The sequence below is a fragment of the Dama dama genome, chromosome 29, assembly GCF_033118175.1.
Source record: "Dama dama isolate Ldn47 chromosome 29, ASM3311817v1, whole genome shotgun sequence".
In the NCBI taxonomy this organism is placed as follows: domain Eukaryota; kingdom Metazoa; phylum Chordata; class Mammalia; order Artiodactyla; family Cervidae; genus Dama; species Dama dama.
The window spans coordinates 40,556,896-40,582,614 of record NC_083709.1 but is presented as its reverse complement, the minus strand read 5'-3'; positions in this window follow the sequence as shown (position 1 = coordinate 40,582,614).

Genomic DNA, 25,719 nt, shown 5'->3' with positions numbered 1-25,719 from the left:
TTGAAGCCTCACTTGGAGAATTTTGTGCATTACTGTGTGAGCCTGTGAGATGAGTGCAATTGTGCATTAGTTTGAACATTCTTTGGCATTGCCCTTCTTTGGGATTGGAATGAAAATTGACCTTTTCTAGTCCTGTGGTCACTGCTGAGTTTTCCAAATTTACTGGCATATTGAGTATAGCACTTTTACAGCATCATCTTTTAGGATTTGAAAGAGCTTAGCTGGAAAAGCATCACCTCCACTAGCTTTGTTCATAGTGATGCTTTTTCTCCTATACAATGTCATACCTGAATGGTCTCATGATTTTCCCTATTTTGTTCAATTTAAGTCTGAATTTTGCAATAAGGAGTTTGTGATCTGAGCCACTGTCAGCTTCCAGTCTTGTTTTTGCTGACTGTATAGAACTTCTCCATCTTTTCTGCAAAGAATATAATCAATCTGATTTTGCTATTGACCATCTGGTGATGTCTGTGTGTAGAGTCATCTCTTTTGTTGTTTGAAGAGGGTGTTTGCTACCACCAGGGCATTTTTTTGGCAAAACTCTGTTAGCCTTTGCCCTGCTTCATTCTGTACTCCAAGGCCAAATTTGCCTGTTACTTCAGTTATCTCTTGACTTCCTATTTTTGCATTCCAGTGCCCTATGATGTAAAGGACATCTTTTTTTTTTTTTTTTTTTTTGGTGTTAGTTCTAGAAGGTCTTTTAGGTCTTCAAAGAACCATTCAACTTCAGCTTCTCTGGCATCAGTGTTTGGGACATAGACTTAGATTACTATGACACTGAAAGCCCTCTGGGATCCTTTATCTTCAGAACCAGGCCTGAAACTTATGGGTAACTCAGAGTCTGAACCCTTCAGGAGTTAGTCTATTAAAAAGGCTACATTATTGTAAGAAGTGCGATAATTAAAAAAAAAAGAAGAAGAAGAAGAAGGCAGTAGATTCAGTCTCAAGGTGATTCTGTGTCCTAGCATGGGTTCAAGATTCTAACTGCTGAGATTCTGACTGCAGAGTTCAAATCCTACTACTGTTCTGTCACTTAGGAAGGTTGCTTAGTTTTCCTGAGTGTTGCTCTTTTTTAACATAAAAAAAAAAAAAAAGTGTTTAATAGTAATACTTAATCACATCAAGAAGCTTCCACAAGCCTCTTATCCTTATCCATCAGAGGGCAGACAGAATGAAAATCACAATCACAGAAAACTAACCAAACTGATCACATGGATCACAGCCTTGTCTAACTCAATGAAACTATGAGCCAGATTGTGTAGGGCCACCCAAAGTGGACGGGTCATGGTGGCGAGTTCTGACACAATGTAGTCCCCTGGAAAAGGGAATGGCAAACCACTTCAGTATTCTTGCCTTGAGAAGCCCATAAAAAGTATGAAAAGGCCAAAAATCTGACACTGAAAGATGAATCCCCCCAGGTCAGTAGGTGCCCAGTATGCTACTGGAGGTCAGTGGAGAAACAGCTCCAGAAAGAACGAAGAGAGAGCCAAAAAGAAAACAACACCCAGTCATGGATGTGCCTGGTGATGGAAGTAAAGTCCGATGCTGTAAGGAACAATACTGCATAGGAACCTGGAATGTTAGGTCTATGAATCAAGGTAAATTGGATGTGATTAAACAGAAGATAGCAAGATACAACATCGACATTTTAGGATTCAGTGAACTAAAATGGACTGGCATGTGTGAATTTAATTCAGATGACCATTATATCTACTACTGTGGGCAAGAATCCCTTAGAAGAAATGAAATAGCCCTCACAGTCAACAAAAGAGACCTCTCCTTATATAGGTTCTAACCAGTTAATCAGTATTTCTTTGCACCATTTTTCAATGAAAGTCTTCTGCTTTAGCCAAGTTGGGATACAATTTTCAAACTTCGCATGGTTTACTTGGAGTACTATGTCTTTTTATCATCAATTCCTCAAAATGTATTTCAGTGCAATGACTTTTCTGATGCTTTCTAAGTCAGACCATCCTGAAAAGACTTACCCCTTTGATGATCTCTTAAGCAACCTTTTTCTAACACTGATATAATACTTGGCACATGGTGTCTTTATGGGAGCTCTTTTCTTGAGGAGAGTACAAAGTATTTGGAAAGTATTTTATTATAATGTTTGCCAATATTATTATTAATACACACATGAATAATCTTTAATAGAAAATAATATGGTAAAGTTGAAGTACTGGGAACACAGCATTGGGAACAAGCAGTCCAAATTCTAATGTCATTTCATGGCTGCTGAATCACAAACTCCTGAACTGAATATCCCTAATCTGGGGGGAAATGGAAATAATAATCCCGTTGCCCTGAGGACCCAATGATACAGTGACTACACTGTGCTTTGAAAAGCCTGAACTGTAAGTTGGAGATCATAAAATAGAGCTAAGATATGGCCTTAAAGTATTTTAACATCTGCAAGGCAATTTAGCTTTCTCAACAGTTATGTTCTCAGGGAAATATTTATAAGCAGAAATTTTGTAAACAAAACCTGAATTTAATTGATCTGAAGATATATAATCAACCCTCTCCTTCCCCTGGTCTAATAATACTTTAAATGAAAATGGGGTTTATAAAAGGCAAAGGCAAAGTAAAATCATTTTTGCAAAAGCAAATAGACTTTCACAGTAGTTGAAATGGACAAGTAGGGACGAATCTTTAAGAAAACTGTAGCCAAATGATATAGGTCTGCTTTAAGCCATAATCTGTAGAAGGTCCAGTAAACCCATTAACTTTGAGCACCAGGACCAATCAAGAAGTCTCCAAGGACTGGGAGTTTGTGATTATCAGATGGAAACAATTATATATATTATAATATGGATAAGTAACAAGGTCCTACTTTATAGCACATGGAACTATATTCAATATCCTGTGATAAACCATAATGGAAAATAATATGAAAAAATGTATTATATATACTGATATATGTATCATACAACTTAAACAATTTTCTATAAAGCAGAAATTAACACAACATTTTAAATCAACTATCCTTCAATAAAATAAATTGGAAAAAAAAAGAAGAAGCTCCAGATGTTGGCCAACAGTCCAAGGGAAAACAAAGGTGACGGACAACTGTCCCAGCAATACTTCAATGCTGTTATCCACAATTCACAGATAAGGAATACAAGCTAAGGACACACTGCTGGAAAGTGAAGGAAAAGAAATGTGATCCAGGTTCAGCCTGGATAGCGGAGAAGGCAATGGCAACCTATTCCAGTACTCTTGCCTGGAAAATCCCATGGACAGAGGAGCCTGGTAGGCTGCAGTCCATGGGGTCGTTAAGAGTCGGACACGACTGAAGCGACTTAGCAGCAGCAGCAGCAGCAGTAGAGGATAGGGTGAAATTTGTCTTGTTTGAGATAACATTTTATCATTTAAAAACTTTTTTACCATAGTAATTATTAAACATTGTTTATTGTTAATTCCTAAGTAAACAAAAGCATCTCTTTAATATATTTGAAAGAAGGATGATGCTTAGAAGTTCTAATTTCACTAATTCTAAAAGACATGTTTTTACACCCAACTTAACATTTCCTAATTGATGGTGAGTTGGCAGTAATGATGTAGCTGTCTTTACTTATACATGTGAATACTTGGCAAGTACATTAGATGTCAGAACAGACAAATATAACTCTTTGCTGCTGCTCCTAAGTCACGTCAGTCGTGTCCGACTCTTAACGACTCTGTGTGGGCCACCAGGCTCCTGTCCCTGGGATTCTCCAGGCAAGAACACTGGAGTGGGTTGCATCTCCTTCTCCAATGCATGAAAGTGAAAGGTGAAAGTGAAGTCATTCAGACGTGTCCGACTCTTCGCAACCCCATGGACTGTAGCCTACCAGGCTCTTCCGTCCATGGGATTTCCCAGGCAAGAGTACTGGCGTGGATTGCCATTGCCTTCTCCAATAACTCTTTGAGTTTTCAGTATACAGATGTCTTAAGAATCATTTGAAGAAGGATTATAATTCCAAGATATTCTTTTAAAATCTTCCATAATATATTCCGGCCTAACTTTTTAAATGTGGTGTTTATACATGTGGAAAATAGTTAAGTGGTTCTTTTACAAAGTTAATCAAAGAATATCAAATGACCCAGTGATTCGAATTCTAGACATATATCCACAGGACATAAAAAGAGATTTAAAAAAAACTTAACAATGCATGATAATAGCAGGATCACTCTAAAGAGTCAAAGGTAGAAACAACCTAAGTATCTAACTGATAAATAGATAAGCAAACTAGGGGATATGCATACAATATAATGCCAGTGATAAAAAAGAATGACGTCTGGATACATGTTACAATCTTGGTAAAACTCAAAAAACACTATGTGAAATTAAAGACAACAGACACAAAAGGTCACGTATTATGTGATTCCACTGATTCAATTTATATCAAATATCCAAACTAGGTAAATTGATGAAAAGAGAAAGCACGTTGCAGTACCAGGGACTAGAGAGGCCAGAGGAAAACTGGGGAGCAACTGCTTAGTGGAGTCAAGCTTTGTTTTGGGGTGATAAAAATATCTTGGAATTAGATAGAGGTAGTGGTTATGCAACATTACCAAGATGTCAAATATGGAATTGTTCACTTTAAATAGCTAATTTATGTGATGCACAATTAAAAAGAAAAGTGCCAGTATTAAAATCCTGATGGCTTAGAATAAAACCCTGGAGACAACAGAGAGAACTACCTTAAAAATGTTGCTTCAATAACTCTCATGTCTGAGAAGATAATACTATGTGGAAAAACATGAATCTGAACAACCCTGAGCAGAAAACAAATGCTAGATATGCTTGCTAGGAAGTTTTATAAAGACCTTAACTAATTCCTTGATTTATATATTCTGTTTTATCTGAATACAAAAATGATAAATAATATAAATGTATGTCTTGGGCTCTGATCAAAAGAATGATATGAAAATATTGCATCATAGTTTCATGGCCAGTGCTATTTTTTTTTTCCATATTAAGTAGAACACAGATTAAAATGTACCTTTATAATCAGTGGCATCTTTAGCTCAATGAAATGCAGTATAATACACTTTGAAGACAGTATTTGTTAGTTTACGAGTCCTATACCAGAAGCAAGGAGGAAGTAAAGATGTTGGGCAAAGTAGCTTCAAGCTGTAGCTATAAAGGATGAATTAATTCTAGAGATCTAATGTGCAGGATGGTGACTGCAGTTAGTACTAATGTATTATATCCTGGAAACTGGCTGAGAGAGTGGATTTCAGGTGTTCTTGCCATTTGCACACAAAAAAGGTAAGTATATGAGGAAACAGATAAGTTAATTAGCTTGACTACAGTAACCATTTCCCATGCTACTAAGGACATGCTTATAATCTTCATGCTAGGCTTCAGCATTATGTGAACCAAAAAATTCCAGATGTCCAAGTTGGGTTTAGAAAAGGAAGACGAACTAGAGATCAAATTGTCAACATTGTCAACATGATCTAGAATTCTAAGGAATTCTAGAAAAACATCTACCTCTGTTTAATTGACTACGCCAAAGCTTTTGACTGTGTGGATCATAACAAGCTGTGAAAAGTTCTTAAAGAGATGGGAATACCAGACCATCTTATCTGTCTCCTGAGAAACCTGTTTGTGGGTCAAGAAACAACAGAACCCTGTATGGAACAACTGATTGATTCAAGATTGAGAAAGGAATATGACAGGCTGTCTGCTGTTACCTCGTTTGTTAACCTATACACTGAGCACATCATGAGAAACGCCAGGCTGGATGAGTTACAAGCTGGAATCAAGACAGGCAGGAGAAACATCAACAATCTTAGATATGCAGATGACACCACCCTAAGGGCAGCAAGCAAAGAGAAACTAAAGAGCCTCTTGATGAGGGTGAAGCAGTTGAGTGAAAGAGATGACTTAATACTAAATATTAACAAAAACTAAGATCATGGATTCCGGCCCCATTACTTCATGGCAAATAGAAGGGGAAAAGGTGGAAGTAGTGACAGATTTCCTCTTCTTGGGCTCTAAAATCACTGCAGACAGTGACTGCAGCCATGAAATCAGAAGACAATTGCTTCTTGGTAGGAAAGCTATAACAAACCTAGACAGTGTGTTGAAAAGCAGAGGCATTACTCTGCTGACAAAGGTCCATGTAGTAAAGGCTATGGTCTTCCCAGTGGTCATATACAATTGTGAGAGCCGGACCATAAAGAAGGCAGAACACCAAAGAACTGATGCTTTCGAACTGTGGTGCTGGAGAAGATTCCTGAGAGTGCCTTGGACAGCAAGGATATCAACCCAGTCAACCTAAAGGAAAATCAACCCTGAATCCTCAGTGGAAGGACTGACGCTGAAGCTGAATTTTGGTCCTTTTCCAGTATTTTGGTCATCTGATGGGAATTGCCAACTCATTGGAAAAGTCCCTTATGCTGGGAAAGACTGAGGACAGAAGGAGAAGAGGGCATCAGAGGATGAGATGACTGGATGGCATTACCAATGCAATGAACATGAACTTGGGCAAACTTTGGGATATGGTGAGGGATAGGGAGGCCTGGTGTGCTGCAGTCCACGGGGTTGCCTAGTCAGACACGACTGGGCGACTCAACAGCAGCAGCAGTAATCATATCACTCTGCATATTCGTCAAGACATCGTGATGAACACCTGAAACATATATAATTTTTATGTGTTCCTCTCGACACAGATGAGCAGACACTTTGGAAACAAAATTTTGGTGTAGGTGGGGCCTAAACTAAAAATATTATTTAAGAAGTGTGTGCTCTGCATTTTAGTTTATATAAAACAGCTAACAGTCTTGAGCCTCTCTCACAGCACGGATCACATTCTAGAATTTCCTCTACCTTAATCCTTATTCAGCCATCTAGTCTTATAAAATGAAAGGGGTGAAAGTGAAAGTGTTAATCGCTCAGTCATTTCTGACTCTTTGCAACCCCATGGACAGTACCCAACAGGCTCCTCTATCCAAGGGGATTCTCCAGGCAAGAATACTGGAGTGGGTTGCCATGACTTCCTCCAGGGAATCTTCCCAACCCAGGGATCAAATCCAGGTTTCCCGCATTGCAGGCGGATTCTTCACTATCTGAGCCACCAGGGAAGGTATATGCTACATTAGCCTAGAAAAGTTTAACCCCAATAAATGCAGTCAAATGTTTATTAATATTTGTAACGATTCACAATGCAAATTGTTGGTCTCCTCTTAATGTCAGTTAGTTCTTGTCTAATTAGTTATTCATAAATAAACAAAAATTTACTTAATATAAACTGCTTATAGTCTATTTTGATTTAATCAAAAACCTATATATAAACTAAATCTCAGTCTAAATGGCATAAGGGCTATAATCTTGCTAGCTGCTAGTATAGTCTGAGTTTGTATAGTGTTTAATATCAGTATCACATAAACTACTAATACTATATTTATGACTGGATAATGATACTACAGCTAACTCAATAACATTGAAACATTACTCAGCTTCTCAAAAATGTCACATTAAATAGTGTAGTTGAGCATGTACAGCAAATAATTGCTTTCAAATACCCATTATTTAACTGTTGCCACTTGGGTATGCAATGCTTATTATTTTGAAATAGTAATTTAAAGTGTCAAGGTTTTATAATGATCATATATAGCACACACCAAAATAAGACTTCTGAACACAATTTACTTAAGAGCATCAATTTATTCTATGGACCATCACAGATATATCTGTTATTATTGAAATATTTAAGAATTTCTTTGTAAAATGATTTTAAATGTAATATGGCTAAATGGTTTGTGCTATTTTCTCGAAGTTCATCTCAAATTGTGTACTTCAGAGGAAATAATGACTTGATAACTCAGGAGAGGACTCTGTTTTCTCTCCAAATCTCAGCAGTTTTAATGTTTGCGTTTATTTTAGAGAACAGTTCTTCTACTTTGATTGACCCATTTCTGATGTTTCTAAATTATGATCTGCTAATTTTACAAATTATGTTTGATAATTCATCTGCTTGTTGTGCTTAGATAATTTTGAGCTTCCCTGGTGGCTCAGTGGTAAAGAATCTCCCTGCAATGCAGGAGCCGCAGGAGACATGGGTTTGATTCATGGGTTGGGAAGATCCCCTGGAGGAGGGCATGACAACCCACTCCAGTATTCTTGCCTGGAGAATTCCATAGACAAAGGAGCCTGGCAGGCTACAGTCCAGATGGTCACAAAGAGTTGGACATGACTGAAGAGATCTCTAGCATGCACGCAAAGTAATTTTAACTTTGTTGATTATAGTCATATTCATAGAAAATTGACTTTTTCATTATTTAACAAGGTAGGGTATTAAAAAATGTGTCTCTCAAATGGGCACCTTTTCCTCATAAGCTAATAATAGATTACAGGACTACTTACTAACAAGTTCATATCTTTGCTCAGTTCTTGTGCTTAATATAGGAGCCATAATAAAATTAACTGAAGTAGAGTCACTTCGATAGTGATACAATTATACAAACAGTAAATTCTTATATGTTAGAAATTAATCATATGGTCTCTCAACTTCAGGCTTTCATGCAGTTTACTTCTGTGTAGTTCTATGTGGTTTTACAAATTTATTTTCTCTTCCACAATCATTTTTCACTCATTTATAGATTTTTTTCTCTCTGTAATGGTAAAGCGAAGGGCACTTTAACCTCTTTGGGATCAAAGAGTCATTTTCTTCTTTGAATTCAGATGAAAACTGATTCCCCACTGTGAAGTGTTATGAATCTTCTACTGAAAGTCCATTAAACACCTCCTTAGGAATTGGGAAAGAGATGAGTTTATTATTGAAGTTATTCCACATCCAGATTCCCTTGGGATGTAATAAACTTAAACTTCCTCAGCTCTACTTTTTCTTTCAAACCTAAGTAAAAATGGAGATCTTTAATTAAGAAACCATTCGAAAAGAACAGAGGAAGATAACCCAAACAGTTCTTTCCTGTCTTCTCCTCTAACACTTTTAAAATAAACATTAAAACTTGAAGATTCTATCAGTTCAAGATAATTCTCTTTAAATGAATAGCTAAATTACAGGATGCTTGGCTACTGTTTCAAATTTCCTTAATAGAAATTCCATTGATTTCAAAGTTAATTATGGAAATTAATTTGATGAGAAATGTTTTATATGAAAATATTTGAAAACTAGATATTAATTGACCATTAAGATATATTAAATGTTAAATTTTCTTAATATGGCCCCAATCCATGTATGTTTCCCTCAATAGCTTCAATATCTTCTATCAATCTGCTCATCACAACAAATAATGATTACAAATTATTGTTTTTATATAAGAACTGTTATAGACAAAATGAGAGACACATAGAACATTCTACCTTAAAGTGAAATACACACTTGTGCAACTTCAAATTTTTTTAATGTATTATTATTAATTTTTTAAAAGTCTTTTGGGTCATAAAGCCTGTTAGCTACAGTTGCAAAGTGGTCTACCAATATCTTTTTGCAAAGTAAATATGGAAAATTATGAGCAGAGGACTTCTGGTTCAGTTCAGACCTTGGTTGGAAGTTATCACTTATATCCATACAAGTGGACAAACTGTAATACAACAATGTTTTGAGATCCATTGAAAAACTAAGGTTTCAGGCCAAACTGCCAACAAAAATCTAGTGACATGAGTGCATTCAGAGAATCACAGCCAAAATATGTAAGCCTGGAGAAGAAACCAATACACCAAAAGAGGAAGGAACATTTATGGATTATATCCAGTGAATTGTTGAAGTTGAATACTAATTAGAATGAAAGTGAGAAATGCCTGTGGATCAAAATATCAGAAAGGCCACTACATTCTGATGGGATTAACCTTAGGAAACCCTCCAGGTTTTCACTGAAGATTATAATTCCCTCGTTTCTCTGGCAGGGGAAGAGGAAGAAGAATCATCATGAAATATCCAAGAGCCTAAAATTAAGGGCCTCAAACCACAGATTTAGGAGCTCAGAGAACACCACTCAGGATGAATACTAAATTTTTTTTAATCTTACACTTATGTATAATAGTGAAAGTGAAGTCTCTCAGTCGTGTCCAACTCTTAGCTACCCCATGGACTGCAGCCTACCAGGCTCCTCCGTCCATGGGATTTTCCAGGCAAGAGTACTGGAGTGGGTTGCCATTGCCTTTTACTATAGTCAAACTACAAGATATCAAAGACAAAGGAAAAATTATTGAAAGAAGACAACGAGAAAAACACCATATCGATGGAGGAGCAAATATAATAAGTTCAGCAGACTTCTACTCAAAAATCATTCAAGGACAAAGAAAATAAAGCAAAGCAATTAAATTACTGAAAGAAAAACTACAAAAATTGAATTCTATATCCAGGAAAATTACCCTTCAAAATAAATGAGAATTAAAGATATTCTCAGACCAAAAAAGAAAAAAATACTGAGGGAATTCATTGTCAGCTGATGTGAGCAATGTTACACAAAGTTCTTCAGGCAGGAGAAAATGATACAGGTCAGAAACATACAACTAGCTGGAAATCAGAGGACGAGAGAGCCCCAGAAAAAAAAAATAAATAAACAAGGAGAACATACATAAACAAGGAAAATATATGTATCATTCTTACAGAATTAAAAAAACAATTATTTGGCAAAAATAATAATAGTTGAATGATTTATATATATATATAAGTAAAAATAGTGAAGTAATGTCACAAATGGTATGAGGTAAAAAAATTGAAATAGTGTTATAAGTCATCTGCATTACACATATAATATTATTATATATATATTTTTTAATATTATTATATTTGAAGACAGATTTCCAGTAGTTTAAAATATGTACTGATAACTCTAAGTTAACTTCTAAACAAATTAAAAATAAGTAAAAATTTATATATTAAGAGTGAGATAGAATTGAATCCTTTGAAAGTCTCAATTAAAACCAGATTTGGCAGAAAAAGAGGATGAAAAAAGATACCAGGAAAACAAACGCAATAAGTAGAAAACAGAAAGACATGGTAGGCATTAACTATACCAATAATCAATTTAAATGTGAATAACATAAATACAGCTACTAAAGCCTGATATTTTAAAAATATTTTTAAGTTATCAACTCTATATTAATTAAAATAAATCAGTTTTAAATATAAATGTTTAAGTAAGTTACAGAAAAGAGATGGAGAAATTTACACCAGGCTAATATTAACCAAAAGAAAGCTGGAGTGGCTATATTAAGTTTGCATAAAGGTGACTTCAGAAACAGGAAGCCTGACAGAGATAAAAGGAGCATAGTTAATGATAAAAGTGTCAGTTCCCCAAGAAAAAATAGTGATCTTAAATGTGTACACATCTAACAACAGAGCGTCAAAACAAGTGACCCAAAAACGGAAAGAAAAGCAGGGAAAAAATAAAATAAAAACCCTATTGTACTTAATTATATCCCTTTGTGAGTAACTGATGAATCAAGCAGAAAGAAATCAAAGATATAGATAGTCTGAACAGGTTTATAAAAAATGACTGAACTGATATTTATATAATCATCCAACAACATCGAAGTATCCATCCTTCCCAAACTTCCATGGACTATTCAGGGAAATCAATTCTTCCCCACAATGGAATAAAAGCTATATATCATTAACAGAACTTTGGAAAATGATGAACTAAATGCCCACCAATTTGATAATTTATATGAAATGGACCAATTACTACGAAGTCAGAAACTACCAAAAAGTCACATTAAAAAAAATAGATAGCCATATCCATAATTTAATAAATAAATGATATTAACAATGAATAACCTTCCTAATAAAATGCAGCAAGTACAGATGGTTTTCTTGATGAATTCTACCAAATATTCAAGGCAGAAATAATAGCAGTTTTCTGCAATTTCTTTCAGAAATTTGAAACAGAAGGAATATATCCTAACTCATTCAAAGGAAAGCTGGTATGGCTTTAAGTTCACACAAAGCAGACCAGAAGAAGAAGATTATCAGGCAGAGAAGGACATTACATAGTGATAAATGCATCAATTCTCCAAGGAGATTCTAATTACCCTAATATTAAAGCCAATTAAAAAATTACAAGAAAAGAAACTACAGACCAGTATCTCTTGGGAATACCAGATGCAAAAATCAACAGAATATTATAAAATTCAAACCAACAATATGAGAATTCCACATCACAAGCATGTTTATCATATGCATGGAAAGCTGGTTTCACATGAGAATCATCCAGTGTTATCCAGCACATCAACAGGCTAAAGAAGAGAAATCTTTATTACTTGAGACAGTAACCACTTGACAAAACCCAACAGTGTTCATGATAAAAACCTTCAGCCAACTATGGATGTAAGAGAACTTCCTCAACTTGATAGTGAACATCTACCAGAAAAACCCTATAGCTAACATCATACTCAGTGGTGAGAAAGTGGATGCTTTCCTCTGAGATTAGGAACAAGATAAGAATGTCTGCTCTCATTTTTATGTTGACAATATACTGAAATTCTAGTGCAATTAAAGAAATTGAACATAGTTTGGAAATGGAGAAATGAAACTGTATTTATTTGCAAGAGCCATGCTTGAATACGTAGAAAATCCCAAAGGATCTATCATTTAACCTTATTTGTCTCCATAGAAGTTCTACCTCCAAATAAAGTCTTGATGGGATTTGGTGCTTTAACATACACATTTTGGAAGACATAAACATTCAGTTTGTAACAGTCAATAATGAAAAATTGAGATTTGAAATTTTAAAATACTACTTAGAAACAAAATAATGAAGCAGTCAGATACAAATCTAACAATATATGTTCAGAATACACCTGCAGAAAACTATACAACACTGGTGAAAGAAATCAAACATTCTCTAATTGATAAATGGGGAGATAATCTATACTCATTTATTGGGAGATTTAATTCTGTTAGAGGTCAGTGGGTCACAGGATGGAATGCAGGATGTGGCAAAATATTTAACTGTATTTCAACTGTGAGACACAGCTTCAGTGAAGGAGGTAAGGGGAAAGAAGCTTACCTAAGTGACTGTGGAAACGAGTGGAGGCTGTAATATTAAAAGCAAAAAGAACAGTATATAAGCACTGTATTCTCACTGAGTTGTTTCTCTTGGAGGTAAGGTTGACAATTCTGAAACCACTATAGATGCATAGTGGAACTGAACAATTAGGTAAACAAATGGCAAATGTTTGGAGTCAGGTTTTGTATTTTTATACTATTGGAGCAGAAGGTTCTACCAAGAGGAAGACAGAATTATCCACGTGATGATGGATTATAACCTGAGACATCAGTATGAATTCATGATTAACTTACAGATGGACATACATATAAATACTCATTGTTGTTCAGTTGCTCAGTCATTCTGACTCTTTGAAATCCCATGGACTGCAGCATGCCAGGCTTCCCTGTCCTTCACCATCTCCTGGAGCATGCTCAACCTCATGTCCATTGAGTTGGTGATGCCATCCAACTATCTTCTCCTCTGTTGTCCTCTTCTCCTCCAGCCTTCAATTCTCCCCAGCATCAGGGTCTTTTCGTCCCATGAGTCAATTCTTCACAAGTGAGCCAAGGTACTGGAGCTTCAGCATCAGTCCTTCCAATGAATATTCAGGATTGATTTCCTTTAAGATTGGCTGGTTAGATCTCCTTGCATTCCAAGGGAATCTCAAGAGTCTTCTCCAACACCACAGTTCAAAAGCATCAGTTCTTCTGTGCTCAGCCTTCTTGATGGTCCATCTATTTCCTTGTTCCATCAGCAGAGAATGCCTAGCAGCAACAGTATCTCAGTAATAATGAGCAACCTAGTGCCCACAACTTGTTTTCAAACACTCTTCTCAAATAAGAGGAATCGGGGTTTCTGGAAGTGTGACTAATTCTAGGACTGTAACAGCAAATATACAAGATGACCCTAGAGCAACTTGTGTGCTGAAAACTGAGGTTGTGTTCATAGACACCATAAGGGAATATCAAGGACATTTGGGAATCAACTAAACAGGATGGTGGTTAGTAATGTTTCAGATAAACATCTGAGTTAAATCTAAATAGGTGCTTATATAAATGAAAGTGAAAGCTGCTCAGTTGTGTCCAACTCTTTGTGACCACATGGACTCTATGGGATTCTCCAGGCTAGAGTACTGGAGTGGGTAGCTGTTCCCTTCTCCAGCAGATCTTTCCAACCCAGGGATCAAACCCAGGTCTCCCATATTGCAGGTGTATTCTATACCAGCTAAGCCACATGGCAAGCCCAAGTGTTGGTATATACAGTTGAATATAACATAAAAGTGGAATTTTGGGGTCTTCTCTGGTGATCTAGTGGTTAGAGAGCCACCTGCCAATGAGAGGGAGATGGGTTCAATCCGTGATCTAAAAAGATCCCACATGTCACAGAACAACTAAATCTGCACATCACGACTCCTGAGCCCACACACTGCAACTACGGGAAGCCCACACACCTAGAACCCATGCTCTGCAAAAAGAAGCCACTGCAATGAAAAGCCTGTGCCCTGCAAAGAAGACTAACCCCCCACTCTTCACAAATAGAGAAAGCCCACATAGCAATGGAGACCTATAGCAGCCAAAAATAACATAAATAAATCTTTTTAAAAATTCTGAAAAACATTTTAAAAAAAGAACCTGTTTAAACTTTAAAAAATGGAATTTTCTACTGATACATATATTACACAATAATAATTTATTAGTATAAATAATAAAAATATGATGGTTTATTAACAGAAGTTATTGAATTGTCTGGAAAATAATGTATAAAGCTAGAAAACTTAAGTATGGCCATAAAATTCAAAGATTCCATTAGCATAATTTTAAACACCAAATAAATCTTCTGAAACATTGGATTTCTTCCAAATACCACTTATAAAGCAAGCACAGATATAGATACATAGACAGATTCATTGATAAACAGATAATGATAGTGAATGATCGATAAGTATCTCTTCTGAAGCAGCTGTGTAGTAGAGTAAATACGAGTTCTATATCAAAGAAAATTTGGTAATATTTTTAACGTGCCTCTTTTCCCACCCCAAACCTGCCAACTATCTTTCTAGTGATGGTTCTTAGAATTTGAGAATAATAATGCAATGAGGCAAAAATTCTTTACCTGACAGAATCTTGGGATAGAAATACTATCCACTAAAAAGCATGAGAATTCTGACCCAAAATCTTCTTTGGAATATATCAGGGGAACAAGGGAAGGAGAATTTCAGGTTATGTTTAAGCATGAGGTTATTGGTTAATAAATATATTGATAAAGTTATTTTTGAATTGGCTAAATTAAGTTTTCAGTTATTTCTCAGAAACAAATGTTTGAGATTTAAGTTAAAAAAGGTTGTTTCAGGATAATATATATATTATTTTTCTGCCAATCCTGAGGATTCAGCTACATGAAAATGATAAATCAAAGGTTTACACTTTATTTAGGTAACATAGTAGAAATAAAAGTTTAGCTAAATAAAAGTTTAAAGTTTAAATAATTAAGAGAGTATTTTTTTCTCTTAATATGGGTGAATACATATATACCAGAAAATTTTGACAAATATGATACTAATCTATTTTTTTAAAGTGTGACTGTAAGGTTTTTTTAATATATATATATCATTCTGGTTGTTCTCTCCAGATGTTTTCCCTTGTTCTCTACACAGTAAACTGTATTTCCTTTTCCTCTTAAGAAAGGCCAGGCACAGGAGTGTGGTTATGAACCATAATCCTTACACTAATATTTTATTTTCCTATTTGTTCTGTTTTGTTTTATGCAGGTTTGAAACTATAGCAGATCACTTGAAATGCTCTCATTCAATTGTATACCTTGTATATTTTAAAAGCACCATGCTTGAAATTAATGTATTAATCTTATGTCTTTTTCCCGTTTAAGGCCACGTAGACAAAAGCACATTACGAAAATTTTGAATAGCTTTATTCCATAAATAAAGATAGGATAGACATTTAGCAACTTCTTCCAGTCTTTCTCAGAGGAGGAACACTAACCTTCAACAGTCTGTAATTTGTTTTCAATAGGTGATTTAATATCATAGATATCTACATTTTGAATTTCTTTTCTATCAGAATTTGTTTCCTGTCCTTCTTCCTTTTACATAGAGGGTTCATTCATTATATGAGTTTCCATTTCTGAGCAGAATTCAACATTTTGTCAAAGCATTTCTGGGACTAAGGCTAGTGAATTACTTGAATTAGAAGTCATAAAAAACATACAGTTCTTCAAGTTATCCTTTCTTATAAACATAAGAGTTCAGTCTGCCATTTGTAACAGTGGCCTTTTGCTTTCCATTTGAGGAAAAAATAAATGCTATAGGCAATGGAGTGAAGGGTATATTTAAGAAATATGAAATTTTAATAGTTATTTTTAAAACTGCATTGAAATTTCCAATTACATTTTCACAGTATACCTTTATGTCTTTATGGAAACTCTCTTTTACTGTGCTATATCCTTCTTATTGATATGTGCTCAGAAAAAAACACCTGACAAGTGTACATGAAAATAGGCTATATAACAAGACAGAAAATACAGAAACTCACCAGAAAGTGGTAAAGAAAGAAAAGCACAGTATAAGACATCAAAGCCAACTCTAAACTCAATCCCAGAAAACCTGACAAACTTCATGTGTCAAGTTCCTGTTTTAAGAGCTTACTGTAATAAAAAGTGAAGCTAGAATTTTTGTCCCACTAAAATTACATATATATATTTGAAACAAAAATTCTTCTGTCAAACTTTGTCAGCAAAGTGTAAAGAAAAAAAATTCAGAAAGAAAATAAAATTAATTCAATGTCTGGATATGAAAAGCTAGGTATGAACTATTGAAAAAATAGGTGATGATTGTACTATTGCAAAATAACGAAATTTTTTCTATAATCAATAGCTTTATAATCACATTTTATATGATTAAATCATCAGTCAGTTCAGTTGCTCAGTCGTGTTGGACTCTTTGCAACCCCATGGACTGCAGCACACCAGGCCTTCCCGTCCATCACCAATTCCTGGAGTTTACTCAAACTCATGTCCACTGAGTCGGTGATGCCATCCAACCATCTTATCCTCTGTCATCCCCTTTTCCTCCTGTCCTCAATCTTTCCCAGCATCAGTGTCTTTTCAAATGAGTCAGTTCTTCACATCAGGTGGCCAAAGTATTGGAGTTTCAGCTTCAACATCAGTCCTTCCAATGAACATTCAGGACTGATTTCCTTTAGGATGGATTAGTTGGAACTCCTTGCTGTTTAAGGGACTCTCAAGAGTCTTCTCCAGTACCAGAATTCAAAAGCATCAATTCTTTGATGCTCAGCTTTCTTAATAGTCCAACTCTCACATCCATACGTGACTACTGAAAAAACCATAGCTTTGACTAGATGGACTTTTGTTGGCAAAGTAATGTCTCTGCTTTTTAATATGCTATGTAGGTTGGTTATAACTTTTCTTCCAAGGAGCAAGCATCTTCTAATTTCATGGCTGCAATCACCATCTGCAGTGATTTGGGAGCGCAAAAAATGTGTCTCACTGCTTCCCCATCTATTTGCCATGTAATTATGGGACCAGATGGCATGATCTTAGGTTCTGAATGTTGAGTTTTAAGCCAACTTTTTCACTCTCCTCTTTCACTTTCATCAAGAGGCTCTTTAGTTCTTCACTTTGTGCCATAAGGACGGTGTCATCTGCATATCCGAAGTCATTGATATTCCTTCAGGCCATCTTGATTCCAGCTTGGTTTCATCCAGCCCAGCATTTCTCATAATGTACTCTGCATATAAGTTAAATAAGCAGGGTGACAATATACAGCCTTGACATACTTCTTTCCCTATTTGGAATCAGTCTGTTGTTCCATGTCAAGTTCTAACTGTTGCTTCTTGACCTGCATACAGATGTTTTTAAATCAATACTTTAAATAAATATGACTGCAACCAAATTTAAATAAGATATTCAGCATCTTTGATGTTATTTGTGTGATAGAAAGAAAAATAAGTAGTGTCCAAATAGCTAGTTTGAGCAAGTTTTAAATGCTGCTACAGTATCCAACTGAAACTGAATGTATGAATACCTTTTGATTTGGATGAGAATAGGTTCACAGAAAAAAAATCCAAAATTCCTAGATTAGATAACTAGACTTTTCATTATTCACCAAAATAGGTAATGGGAGTGACAGAGGTTTAGTCTTTGGCAGAGATAGAAAGATAATGAGTGATTTTGATAATATTTTGGTGATTTAGAAACAACCAGATAGAAACATTCAGAGGCATTTCATGAAAGTTGTCTGCAGTAGAGAGGAGACTAGTATATTCATGGATGAGAATGAGTAGGCCAAACTGAATAGAAACTAAGAAACTAAATGCTTAAAAAGCAACATTTGAGAGTGATAATAGGCAATGTTGTTAGTAATATATAAAGAACCAACAAACTATAACCACAAGTAGAAAGAAAATATACTTTGAGAGGCCAGGGAAGGAGAAGGATCATTTTAAGACCTTTTAATAATGTTAAATGCTAGAAGAGTCAATTAAGACTGTATACCATTAACAACTAAAAAATGACCAACCAATCTTGTTTTCAGGTGACTTCACCAAGAGTGACTTCACAGAAAACTTGAAGCATAAAATACATTCACAAGGCATAATGAAAATATGGGGACATAAGATCAAGGAATAAAAGCAGACTTTTTTAAAAAATAAATTTTTGGCCATGTCATGTGGCAAGGCATGTGGGATTTTATTTCCCAGACCATGGACTTCATCTCACACCCTGCAGTGGAAGTATGGAGAAAAGCAGACACTAAGAACACTGATTATGAAGGAAAGGGGAGTGTGACAGCTGAATCCATAGATGGAATTTTTTTAAATTGAATGTTTCCCTTGTATTCTCTTCCTCACTGTAATCCATTTAATCAGGATTAAGTAATAATAAAGCAGAAAGTACAAGATATAGAGGACTGTAAATTATGCCATTAACAATAATTCTCATTGAGTAATATGTTTCTTTGAGCCCACTTCCCCCCGGTACTAATATATATATATAACTTTATAATGCCAAAAGGAAAGAAAGCCATAAGTCAATGTTTCTTCATGTGTAGACACCAAATCACCAGCCTCAAAATCATTTGTATACCAAATATATATTCCCAGGTCTCCATTAAAGGCATATATAAAAATCCTATTTTAAAAAGGAAGAAAAGCAGTACTTATGATCAGCAAGTGAAGGAGATAGATGTAATGGAATAGGAGTTTTAGACAGTGGGAATAAGGAATATTTATTTGAATCAGCAAGAGAGAAGTCGGGGAGTCCTTAAGTCTTAATATCAGTTTATTCTCATAATAGTGATTGGGGCAGGAGAGGTGGTTGGAGGCACCTTTCAAAGTCCATTTTCACTCTATCACCTTTGATGATACAACATGCATGCAAAACAAACTGCTTAAATTGCAAATGATTATTATGAGTCATGATTTCAGATGAGATTTTAAAATGTCCCATTTTGCTGCTATTTTTCTGTTTCGTATTTCACTCTTATTTCATGGTTGTGATTAACTACTTCAAAAATCAAAAATCAAAATTTTACTTTCTGATATTACTTTAAAAATCAAAACATTACACTGCTCCCCGACAGCAATATTGATTCTCTTGTGTAAATCTGCTATGGAAATTTCAGAAGTGTTCAAGTGATTAAATGTCTGTCAAATTTTGTTGGTATTCTTACTGTTCATGAAGTCATTGCCTGTTAAGACAGGGACAATGGGCATATCTTATACCAAAGGCTCATTTTAGATTTCTGCTTTCAATCAGACTGAAGTAACAAAAAACAGATTTATCACCTACCTACCTGAAAATATTAATAACCAGATAAAAAATGTGAAACAATGTTTTTATAAAATGTTGAAAATCAGACAATGATTGATGATCCCCAAGATATGAGAAATAAACAAAATGACCTCTAGCATTTCTCAACTGAACAGAACCATAGTCTTCTATAATGAGAGAACTATAAACTACAAACACTCTAGAAAAGATTCTGACATAATGTGGTTCACTGGAGAAGGGAATGACAAAACACTTCAGTATTCTTGCCTTGAGAACCCCATGAACAGTATGAAAAGGCAAAAAGATAGGACACTGAAAGATGAATTCCCCAGGTCAGTATGTGCCCAATATGCTACTGGAGATCAGAGGAGAAATAACTCCAGGAAGAATGAAGAGATGGAGACAAAGCAAAAACAATACCCACCTGGAGATGTGACTGGTGATGGAAGGAAAGTCTGATGCTGTAAAGAGCAATATTGCATAGGAACTTGGAATGGTAGGTCTATGAATCAAGGCAAATTGGAAGTGGTCAATAGGAGATGGCAAGAGTGAACATCGACATTTTAGGAATCAGTGAACTAAAATGGATTGGAATGGGTGAATTTAACTCAGATGACCATTATATCTACTACTGTGGGCAGGAATCCCATAGAAGAAATGGAGCAGCCATCATAAGCAGCCATCATAGTCAACAAAAAAAGTATGAAATGCAGTACTTGGATGCAATCTCAAAAATGACAGAATGATCTCTGTTCATTTCCAACGCAAACCATTCAATATCACAGTAATCCAAGTCTATGCCCCAACCAGTAATGCTGAAAGCTGAAGTTGAGTGGTTCTATGAAGACCTACAAGCCCTTCCAGAAATACCACCCAAAAAAGATGTCCTTTTCATTATAGGGGGCTGGAATGCAAAAGCAGGAAGTCAAGAAATACTTGGAGTAACAGGCAAATTTGGCCTTGGAGTACAGAATAAAGCAGGGCAAAGGCTAATAGAGTTTTGCCAAGAAAACATACTGGTCATAGCAAACACCCTCTTCCAACAACACATGACAAGACTACACATGGTCATTACCAGATGGTCAATACTGAAATCAGATTGATTATATTCTTTGCAGCCAAAGATGGAGAAGCTCTATATAGTCAGGAAGAAAAAAAAAAAAAGACTGGGAGCTGACTGTGGCTCAGATCATGAACTCATTGCCAAATTCAGACTTGAATTGAAGAAAGAGGGAAAACCACTAGACCATTCAGGTATGACCTAAATCAAATCCCTTATGATTATACAGGGGAAGTGACAAATAAATTGAAGGGATTACATCTGATAGAGAGTGCCTGATGAACTATGCACGGACATTGTACAGGAGACAGGGAGCAAGACAGTCCCCAAGAAAAAGAAGTGCAAAAAAGAAAAATGGCTGCCTGAGGAGGCCTTTCAAATAGCTGTGAAAAAAAGAGAAGCAAAAAGCAAAGGAGAAAAGGAAAAACATAACCATTTGAATGCAGAGTTCCAAAGAATAGCAAGGAGAGGTAAGAAAGCCTTCCTCAGTGATCAATGCAAAGAAACAGAGGAAAACAAGAGAATGGGAAAGACTAGAGATCTCTTCAAGAACATTAGAGATACCAAGGGAATATTTCATTCAATGATGGGCACAATAAAGGGCAGAAAAGGTATGGACCTAACAGAAGCAGAAGATGTTAAGATGAGGTGGCAAGAATACACAGAAGAACCGTACAAAAAAGATCTTCATGACCCAAATAATCACAATGGTGTGATCACTCACCTAGAGCCAGACATCCTGGAATGTGAAGTGAAGTGGGCCTTTGCTCACTACGAGTAAAGCTAGTGGAGGTGATGGAATTCCAGTTGAGCTATTTCAAATCCTAAAAGAAGAGGCTGTGAAAGTGCTGCACGCAATATGGCAGCAAATTTGGAAAACTCAGCAGTGGCCACAGGACTGTAAAATGTCAGCTTTCATTCCAATCCCAAAGAAAGGCAATGCCAAAGAATGCTCAAACTACCACACAACTACACTCATCTCACAAACTAGGAAAGTAATGCTCAAAATTCTCCAAGCCAGGCTTCAATAGTATGTGAGCCATGAACTTTCAGATGTTCAAGCTGGTTTTAGAAAAGGCAGAGATACCAGAGATCAAATTGGAACGCTGGAAGCAGAGATCAAATTGGATATTGGACCAGAGATCCAACATCTGTTGGATCATTGAAAAAGCAAGAGAGTTCCAGAAAAAACATCTATTTCTGCTTTATTGACTATGCCAAAGCCTTTGACCATGTGGGTCACAACAAACTGAGGAAAATTCTTAGAGAGATGGGCATACCAGACCACCTGATCTGCCTCTTAAGAAATCTGTATGGAAGTCAGGAAGCAACAGTTAAAACTGGACATGGAACAATGACTGGTTCCAAATAGAGAAAGGAGTACATCAAGGCTGTATATTGTCACCCTGCTTATTTAACTTATATGCAGAGTACATCATGAGAAACGCTGGACTGGAAGAAGCACAAACTGGAATTAAGATTGCTGGGAAAAATATCAATAACCTCAGATATGCAGATGACACCACCCTTATGGCAGAAAGTGAAGAACTAAAGAGCCTCTTGATGAAAGTGAAAGAGGAGAGTGAAAAAGTTAGCTAAAAGTTCAACATTCAGAAAACTAAGATCATGGCATCTGTTCCCAACACTCCATGCAAATATATGGGAAAACAGTGGAAACAGTGACAGACTTTATTCTGGGGGGCTCTAATATCACTGCAGAAGGTGATTGTAGCCATGAAATTAAAAGATGCTTCCTCCTTGGAAGAAAAGTTATGACCAACCTAGAGAGCATAGTAAAAAGCAGAGACATTACTTTTCCAACAAAGGTCCGTCTAGTCAAGGTTATGGTTTTTCCAGTAGTCATGTCTGGATGTGAGTGTTGGACTATAAAGAAAGCTGAACTCTGAAGAATTGATGTTTTTGAACTGTGGTGTTGGAGAAGACTCTTGAGAGTCCCTTAGACTGCAAGGTGATCCAACCAGTCCATCCTAAAGGAAATTAGTCCTGAATACTCATTGGAAGGACTGATGTTGAAGCTGAAACTCCAATACTTTGGCCATCTGATGTGAAGAACTGACTCATTCGAAAAGATCCTGATGCTGCGAAAGATTGAAGGCAGGAGGACAAGGGGACAACAGAGGATGAGATGATTGGATGGCATCACTGACTCAATGGACATGAGTTGGAGCAAACTGTGGGAGATGGTAAATGCCAGGGAATCCTGGCATTCTGCAGTCCATGGGGTCGCAAAGAGTCAGACACGACTGAGCAACTGAACTAAACTGAGAAAAGATTCAACTCCTTCTTTTGGAGGTTTGAAGATATTAAGAGACTCATTGATTAATGTCCCTTATGGTCAGTAGTATATAAAGGACAAAATTCTGAAACATGTCTACTAATCCAGGGAATTTCGATTACACCATATCACCTATTCTTTAATAGTAGTATTGTGATTCATTGGAATTATGAGCCAGATATAAACCTTGTATATTTTTTACTTCATGTTCCTAATTTAAAAGCAAAGAGTATATTTCAAATGGCCAATACACATATGAAAAGATGCTGGAGATTTTTCATTACTGGATAAATGCAAATCATATAATAATGAAGTACCACCTCACACCCACATTGGTCAGAATAGCCATCATTAATAGCCCGTGAATAACAAATGCTGGAGAGGGTGTGGAGAAAAGGGAACCCTCCCACATTGTGTAGGTAGATATGCAAACTGGTGTAAGCATTATAAAAAACAGTATGGAAGTCCTTCAAAAAACTAAAAAGAGAGTTACCATATTACCTGGTGTCCCACATCTGGGCAAAAATCCAGACAAAACTATTATTGGGAAGAACACATGTACCCTTATTCACAGCAGCACTATTTACAATAGCTAAGCCAGGGAAAAAAACCTACATCCCACTGACAGACAATGCATAGAGAAGATGTGGTGTCTATCTATCTATGTGTGTGTGTGTGTGTGTGTGTGTGTGTGTGTGTGTGTAATATTAATCAGCCACAAAAAAAGAATGATATAATGCCTTTGCAGCAATATGGATGCCCTGAGAGATTATCATACTAAGTGAAATAAGTCAGAAAAAGAAAGAAAAATACAATATGATATCACTTATATGTAGAATCTAAAATATGATACAAATGAACATATCTACAAAACAGATACAAACTCACATACATAGAGAACACACTTGTGGTTGTAAGGGGAAAGAGGTGTGAGGGAGGAATTGGAAATTTAGGATTAGCAGATGTAAATATATATGTGTGTGTATATATATGTGTGTGTGTGTGTGTGTGTGTGTATACATACACATATATGTGTGTGTATATGTGTGTATATGTGTATATATATGTGTGTGTGTATATATATGTGTGTGTGTATAGATATATATATATACACATACACACGCACATAATTGAATTACTTTGCTATAACTACAAACTAACACAATACTATAAAACAACCATATTTCAATAAAATAATATTTAGAAAAAGTTAAGAGTCTAGGTTGGTAGCTTTATATGAAAAATGATAGTGAATTCAATAAATCTATAGGATTTTTTCCTATAAAAGAGTTTTTAGTGACAAGTAAATATTATGGCAGCAATATATGCTTTTATATTGGTAGTCTGCACCATTCAAAAGACAAACAAAATGAAACACTGCAGCCACACAATAGTTTTTAGGTTTGTAGATTCTGAAGTCAGATTGGCCTTAATTCAGATCACAGACATGATGTTAACTAAGTTAATTCTACTTTCTGTTTAGTTTCCTCTTCTTCACATAGATAGTATGTTGTCTACCTTACTGAGTAAACATAAGAATTAATATTTATAAAACAATTAGAACAGTTTTTGGATCATTTTAACCACTACATAGTTTTGACAAATGACAAGTGGCTTTTTCCCTCTTGAATGTTAACTCTTTTGTATATTTTTATCTCATTGTCCATTTATGCATTGTACACATCCTTATGCTTTTAGAAAACATTTTACTATAAACTATTATAAAATTTCAGAAAATATTTTCTTACTGTTCCAAGACTCTTCCATTCTATATATGATGGTACACATTATGACTTTTCTTTTCTTTTTTTTTTTTTAATTAGTTGGAGGCTAATTACTTCACAACATTTCAGTGGGTTTTGTCATACATTGATATGAATCATCCATAGAGTTACACGTATTCCCCATCCCGATCCCCCCTCCCATCTCCCTCTCCACCCGATTCCTCTGGGTCTTCCCAGTGCACCAGGCCCGAGCACTTGTCTCATGCATCCCACCTGGGCTGGTGATCTGTTTCACCATAGATAATATACATGCTGTTCTTTCGAAACATCCCACCCTCACCTTCTCCCACAGAGTTCAAAAGTCTGTTCTGTACTTCTGTGTCTCTTTTTCTGTTTTGCATATAGGGTTATCGTTACCATCTTTCTAAATTCCATATATATGCGTTAGTATGCTGTATTGGTCTTTATCTTTCTGGCTTACTTCACTCTGTATAATGGGCTCCAGTGTCATCCATCTCATTAGGACTGGTTCAAATGAATTCTTTTTAACGGCTGAGTAATATTCCATGGTGTATATGTACCACAGCTTCCTTATCCATTCATCTGCTGATGGGCATCTAGGTTGCTTCCATGTCCTGGCTATTATAAACAGTGCTGCAGTGAACATTGGGGTGCACGTGTCTCTTTCAGATTTGGTTTCCTCGGTGTGTATGCCCAGGAGTGGGATTGCTGGGTCATATGGCAGTTCTATTTCCAGTTTTTTAAGGAATCTCCACACTGTTTTCCATAGTGGCTGTACTAGTTTGCATTCCCACCAACAGTGTAAGAGGGTTCCCTTTTCTCCACACCCTCTCCAGCATTTATTGCTTGTAGACTTT